This window comes from Coregonus clupeaformis, chromosome 11 (assembly GCF_020615455.1).
Source record: "Coregonus clupeaformis isolate EN_2021a chromosome 11, ASM2061545v1, whole genome shotgun sequence".
NCBI lineage: Eukaryota > Metazoa > Chordata > Actinopteri > Salmoniformes > Salmonidae > Coregonus > Coregonus clupeaformis.
The window spans coordinates 12,290,581-12,297,104 of NC_059202.1; positions in this window are offsets into that span (position 1 = coordinate 12,290,581).

Below are 6,524 nucleotides of genomic sequence, written 5' to 3' on the forward strand. Positions count from 1 at the left end.
AGACCTCAATATCCAACCCACCACAACACACAAGTGACCCTGTATACCCTAACTCCTGGTCTAGGATCAGATGTGTTCATTAGCACAGACTGGTGAAGATTGAAATAAGGTTTAAAGCTAACAGACTCTGAATCAGTGGGTAACCAGAGGCAAGCTGCACCTGAGCAGCGTGGCCCAGCACCAGCATTCCACTAACTGACTGGCAGACTGGGTAGTACCTGCACAGGTAATCAGACACCCAGCACACACATGCTGCCCCTGAAACACACACACACATACACACACACACACACACAGCAGGTAGGCAGGTAGAGGGGTTCACTGTGTTGAAGAGAGAGTTATTCCAGCCTTTGTACTGTCAGAGAGAGAGAGAGAGGAGATAAGAAGAGAAGAGCTAGTCACAACCAGGCAGAGGAGTGGAGACCAGGAACCCCAGACAGACCCAGACTGACCCAGACAGAGATAAAGCATTGGCTTACTAAGTATTTAGATCATATACTGAACCATGGGTGGAGGAAAAAGGTGTGTTGTAGCTGGAGGACTCAAAAACACACAGGGTAAGATAGTGTGACTGACCGGTGGATATTCTGTGCACTCATCAACACAGTGAAGAATGGCCTTAGAATTCCTCTTCTTCTGGCGCTGAGGATATTAACCTGGGTGAAAGGAGAGAACAGGTGTCTCTTGCAGGATCTTGAGGGTGACAACACTGTGGCTTGACTGACTCCTGACAGACCCGTTGTGGGGAAACACACCCAGACAGTGGTGTGGTCATTGGGGTCTTTGTTTGGTTGTTTTCCCTTTGACTCTACATTCCATCAGCATGCACGGTCTCCCCTGTTCTGCGCTGCTTCACTGTTTCGGCAGTCCTGCAGACGTTACAGCCAACCCTACACAGTCCCTGGACATGGACCCCTCCCAATCCAGCAGAACTGATCTAGAACCCCCGGTGGTGGTGGGCCCGGTTCTCTGCCAACCAGTTCCCAAACCAGACCCCCCTCTAGAACACCAGCCACACCACAGAATTGTCAGCTTTATATCTACACACATCAGAACAAGAACTCTGAATGGCACCAACTCCAACTGCAATGGTCAACCGCCAGGGAGGGAGAGCCACAGCTTTAAGACACCTCTGGCCTGCCATTGCCTGTCAGACAGCGTTGAGGGGGATCCTGAACTGGTGATTGGTTTAGAGCTTGGGGTGAAGTACCCTATCATCCCCAGACCCTCCATCATTATCAGACAACCCAAGGTATGTTGTATAGGTGTGCAAGATATTACTCTATCACTGTGTTGGTCTGATAAGATAATGTTATACTGTGCAGTAGTTGACGTAATCAGATTTAGGCCATTCTTAAAGTTTGATGTTGTTCACCAAGCCACCACAAGGGGGAATCTAGAGCACAAACATGATTTTCAGTAGCCTTCCTTTTTATACAAGTTGAGACCATCTTCTCTCCATCAAAATTTTTAAACATGTGTGTACACACCACACACACACACACGCACACATGCACACACACACACGGTATCCTCTTACCTGTAGGATTGTGTGTCAGTTGGACTGTCTCAGATCCTGTTCAACAGGACCTGTGTGCCCTGACACGTCTGCCTTGAGTCTGTGGTGGCACACACACAATACTGTCTCAGTATACTAACATGTGTGTTGTCAGTCTTGAGATTCCCATTTAGTAGGCTACGGTGGATTGTGTGATGATGTTGACTGTTGCCAGCACCATTACTTGCACATCTAGGCTACCTTATAGGCTACCAATGTGCTAATCCCCAGATTCATGGACCAAACCATTTGTGCATGAATATGACCGGACTATTTATTGTTTATTTGTCTGTGGTCCTGATAGGCCTACTGTCAGGCTACATCTCCTATAGGCCTACATAGACAATTTGTTTATGTTTGAGCGTTTATCAGCATTTGTTTGGCTATACAGTTTATTCTACTAGCCTAATCAGACACACAGGCACATCACAGTTACTTACATACATTTATTGGGAAATAAGTTTGCAAGTTACAAGTGTTTTGCCGATGTTAAGAACGAACATTTTACTGTTCATATGGACACCCTGCACTCCTGAACCTGTAAATTAACCACTTTGCACTTGAAGACTCTGTAACAAGTCTGCCATACTATCACCTCCCCAGGGAGGGGCAAAAATTACAAAATACAATTACAAAATACCATAAAGAGCAATGTATCAAAATAAACTACAAAATACAACTATTTTGAAATGTATTTAATTAAAATATAGAAATACATTTGCTAGTAGGTGGTCCGAACAGCAACAACATTGTCAGTAACAGTTACAGAAACGTTTTACTTGCTATGACTGTGATATGTTGTTGTTTATCTACCTTAGTTGAATGCACTGACTGTAAGTCACTCCGGATAAGAGTGTCTGCTAAATTACCAAAATGTAAAGGTATAAATGAAAATGAACATACCAAAATGAACTGCAAAGTACACTGGGTATTATTCATGGCCTTCTTTCGGGGCGGAGCTCATTAGAATAATACTCAGTATGCCTTGCAATTGTCCATTTTTACATATACAGTACATGTATATTTAGTTAATTTAGCAGACACTCTTATCACACCATAGTGCCATCAGACTTCTGATACCAATATAGAGTGAAAGGGGGCCACAAACTTGTGAACCACTATAAAAAATGGTATAGAAAGTGTTTTGTATTTTGAAAATACAAATTACAGCTCTCAAAAGTATCTTGTTACAAAATACATTGGCGTGTAGTAATAGCCCAGTGTAATGCAAATTACACAGATGTAATTGAAATACATATTTCAAATACGTGTAACAGAAATACTGCCCATCTCTGCACCTTCCTTGGCCATAGGGGTCCGCTATTTCACATGGATCAGGAGGGCAGAAATATCCCCTCTCATCCACATCCTGCAGTCACACTGATAGTACTGGTCAATGGAAGCTGCAGGAGGGGAAGGGCACTCCCTGTGTGATAGGAATGCAGAGAGGTACAGGTAAGGCACATAACGGCATGTATGTACAATGAGATCAGTGCAGAGGATTACATTTACATTTTAGTCATTTAGCAGACGCTCTTATCCAGAGCAACTTACAGTTAGTGCATAAAATTTTTCATACTGGCCCCCCGTGGGAATCGAACCCACAACCCTGGCGTTGCAAACGCCATGCTCTACCAACTGAGCTACATCCCTGCCGGCCATTCCCTCCCCCACCCTGGGCCAATTGTGCGCTGCCCCATGGGTCTCCCGGTCACGGCCAGCTATGACAGAGCCTGGATTCGAACCAGGATCTCTAGTGGCACAGCTAGCACTGCGATGCAGTGCCTTAGACCACTGCGCCACTCGGGAGTACAGGGATGAGGCCTTAAACCATTATTTGGTGTAAAACCATACATTTTACAAACACATTAATCATGATCGCACATAAACACCCTCTCAGTGTGTAGGGATCTCCAAACACAAAAGATAGGCAGGTCAGCAGTACTACAAAGACAAACTAGACTACTACACCATGTCCTCAATAAGTACCCTGCTGAAAAAAACAGCGTAGACCAGCTTTCGCTGTGTTTTGGTCACTGGTCACTAGCATATGCTGGTCACTCACAAAACCAGCATCAAGTCATATTATGGTGGCATGCAAAGTTGTGTCTTACTCCTATCGGAATACAGCCTGAATGAGGATATCCAACGATTGGAGCTATTTTTCACTCACTTTCTGCATTCAGAATGCTTGCCAGGGTTGGATGATTTTTTTAAAATGGACTACCTAAACCATCTAAACTGGAACAACCATTTCAGTAACGGGTGCAAGAAGTCCAACAAACAGAATAGATTAGTTTAGAAACATTTATATTATTTATCTTTGTGAAGCATAAGATTAATTAATGTATTCATTAATCAATCAATGTACATGCAATAACACAGATATTGAAACAAACAATACAAAAAATTATGAAACTGTAATAGAGCATGCTGGTAAATAATGATGCTTTTGCAAGCTTTTAGGCAAAAGTGCATTAATATTTCAGCAGTACCACCAGGTACATCTTTATTAGAAAGAACTTATATCCACACGCTCAAAATTAGGGTACGGTTAGGGTACAGATGTCACAACTTCCGCCGAGGCTGACCCCCCTCCTGGTTCAGGCAGGCTTCGGCGTTCGTCGTCACCTGAGTACTAGCTACTGCCGATCCCATTCTCATCACTCCACTTGTCATGTCTTGTCAATCACGCACACCTGGTGCTCATCCCCCTAATTAGCATGTGTATAAGTGTTCCCTCTGTTCCCCTTGTCTTTGTGAGTGATTGTTTGTTGTGAGAGCGTGTAGCTTGGTTGAGCTGCTATTCACTGTGTTTATGCCAAGGTGGATGTTTCCCTTGTAATAGTTTCGTTTGACGCTTGGGGCGTTTGATTTATGTAAACGGAATAAACTCTGGACTTCGGTATTTTACCTCCTGCGCCTGACTCCTTCATTCACACCTCGTCACAACAGGGTTTTACCCTAGGGTACAAAAATGTCAAAGGTACACATAAGGTACCTTCAGTTCGGTTCCTTTTAGGGTAAATGTGTGCACTGTCTACTATAATGGTATATTTTTCTACCCAATATTTTGAATATAAGGTACATTCATCACTGCGCTTTGAAATGTAGATGGGGCAATGTACTGGGAGCCCAGCCCAGCCCAGCCCAGCCCAAATAAGGAACAAATAAGGCACTTCCACTAATGGTTGGCACAAATGCACCATATTTTAGACCATGCACCCAAATATGCTAATAAGCCCCTACCAGCACATTGCCCCACCTACATTTCAAAGTGCAGCGAAAATAAGGTAAACAACAAGTCATTTTACAACAATAGCTAGGTTTCCATCCAATTGGCGACAGATTTTGATACGAATATTCTAAAATATAAAAACAATATGCACATTTTCTCATGTGCGTGATGTCGTAGTGCACATAAAAATACCATTTGTGGTTAAATTCACATGTACTGAATAAAATATACAAGTGAAATGGGTTTCCATCGCATTTTAAACTCTACTGATGGTTTTCTCACAAATAAAATGGTGTTATATAGCGAGTGTGCCCACTTTGGTATTGGCACGTGTGCTCTAGTCATGTACTTACTTGCATAAAACGGTTTAATGGAAACCTGATTAATAAAACCTTAATTCAACTGTAAAAATGTTTTACTGCAACTCGGTAGCCGGTAACTTAGAGTCAAATTACAGGTAATTGTTTATAGTGTGTGCCATAAGCACATCTGAAGTATCCTATGAGTTTAACTGTAGAACCTGTCTTTGGTTCTACCTGGAACCAGAGGGTTCTTCATGAGAGGGTTCTAAATGGAACTCAAAAGGGTTCTCCTACCTACAGTGGGGAGAACAAGTATTTGATACACTGCCGATTTTGCAGGTTTTCCTACTTACAAAGCATGTAGAGGTCTGTAATTTTTATCATAGGTACACTTCAACTGTGAGAGACGGAATCTAAAACAAATATCCAGAAAATCACATTGTATGATTTTTAAGTAATTAATTTGCATTTTATTGCATGACATAAGTATTTGATCACCTACCAACCAGTAAGAATTCCGGCTCTCACAGACCTGTTCATTTTTCTTTAAGAAGTCCTCCTGTTCTCCACTCATTACCTGTATTAACTGCACCTGTTTGAACTCGTTACCTGTATAAAAGACACCTGTCCACACACTCAATCAAACAGACTCCAACCTCTCCACAATGGCCAAGACCAGAGAGCTGTGTAAGGACATCAGGGATAAAATTGTAGACCTGCACAAGGCTGGGATGGGCTACAGGACAATAGGCAAGCAGCTTGGTGAGAAGGCAACAACTGTTGGCGCAAATATTAGAAAATGGAAGAAGTTCAAGATGACGGTCAATCACCCTCGGTCTGGGGGCTCCATGCAAGATCTCACCTCGTGGGGCATCAATGATCATGAGGAAGGTGAGGGATCAGCCCAGAACTACACGGCAGGACCTGGTCAATGACCTGAAGAGAGCTGGGACCACAGTCTCAAAGAAAACCATTAGTAACACACTACGCCGTCATGGATTAAAATCCTGCAGCGCACGCAAGGTCCCCCTGCTCAAGCCAGCGCATGTCCAGGCCCGTCTGAAGTTTGCCAATGACCATCTGGATGATCCAGAGGAGGAATGGGAGAAGGTCATGTGGTCTGATGAGACAAAAATAGAGCTTTTTGGTCTAAACTCCACTCGTCGTGTTTGGTGGAAGAAGAAGGATGAGTACAACCCCAAGAACACCATCCCAATCGTGAAGCATGGAGGTGTAAACATCATTCTTTGGGGATGCTTTTCTGCAAAGAGGACAGGACGACTGCACCATATTGAGGGGAGGATGGATGGGGCCATGTATCGCGAGATCTTGGCCAACAACCTCCTTCCCCCAGTAAGAGCATTGAAGATGGGTCGTGGCTGGGTCTTCCAGCATGACAATGACCCGAAACACACAGCCAGGGCAA